Source organism: Carlito syrichta, unplaced genomic scaffold (assembly GCF_000164805.1).
Source record: "Carlito syrichta isolate Samal-C Ts95f unplaced genomic scaffold, Tarsius_syrichta-2.0.1 Scaffold303048, whole genome shotgun sequence".
NCBI lineage: Eukaryota > Metazoa > Chordata > Mammalia > Primates > Tarsiidae > Carlito > Carlito syrichta.
The window spans coordinates 1-1112 of record NW_007247144.1 but is presented as its reverse complement, the minus strand read 5'-3'; positions in this window follow the sequence as shown (position 1 = coordinate 1112).

Sequence of the window (1112 nt, the reverse complement as noted above, 5' to 3'; positions counted from 1 at the left end):
GGCGTCGTGCACGCGCCCCTCAGACCGGTTTCCCAAGGGCCACCGCAAACATGACTCTCGAAGTCATCAACGTAAAAACACCCTTACTTGAAACTCCAAACAGACCAAGTTGCTTTGTTCCATGGAAAAATGCTTCCTTTAACTGGCAACCAACTCCTGATCAACCCCCAGCGCCCGTGCCATGACAGAGAGACGAGCGGGACCTCAGCAAACCGAAAAGCTTCTGCAAAGCGGAGGAAACCAGCAAGAGAGCAAGGAGACAACCCACAGACTGGGAAAAAATATTTGCCCACTGTATCTCTGGCGCAGGCCTAACATCTAGGATCCTCAAGGAACTCAACCGTGCAGAAAGAAAAAAGCAAACAGCCCCATTATAAAGTGGGCAAAAGATATGAACAGACACTTCTCAAAAGGAGACGTGCGAGCAGCGAGCAGACCTGAGAAAAATGCTCAGCCTCACTAGTCACCAAAGAAATGCTCGTCAAAGCCACACTCGCTCTAGTCCGGACGGCCATCATCAAGAACTCAAAAAAACAACAGATGCTGGAGAGGATGCGGGGGGAAGGGGACACTTCTGCACTGTAGGTGGGAGTGTAAACTAGTACAAACTCCGTGGAAAACGGTTTGGCGATTCCCAAAAGTTCTAAAAATTGACCTTCCACACCACTCTGCAAGCCCCCTACTGGGAATACACCCGAAGGAACTCAAGTCACGCTATAAAAAAGATATCTGCACACGGATGTTTATCGCAGCCTTGTTCACAGTAGCAAGAACATGGACCCAACTGTGCTGTCCATCGAAAGAGGACTGGATTTTTAAAATGTGGTACATTGACATGATGGAATATTATGCAGCCATAAAAAGGGCAAAAGTATGAACTTCACAGAAGGGGCTTAGAATCTATAGTACTGAGTGACTTATCACCTTGAACAACTATCGTAATACTTTAAGAAAGGGATTGGCAGTAGTGAGAAACTGCCGGGGGCTGGGGGGACGGGCACACCTCATCAACAAGGGTACCTGGGAGCCGGGCTCGGCGGCTCAGCCTGTCATCCCGCGCCTTTGGGAGGCTGAGGTGAGTGGATGGCCTGAGCCCGCGGGTTCGAGACCCG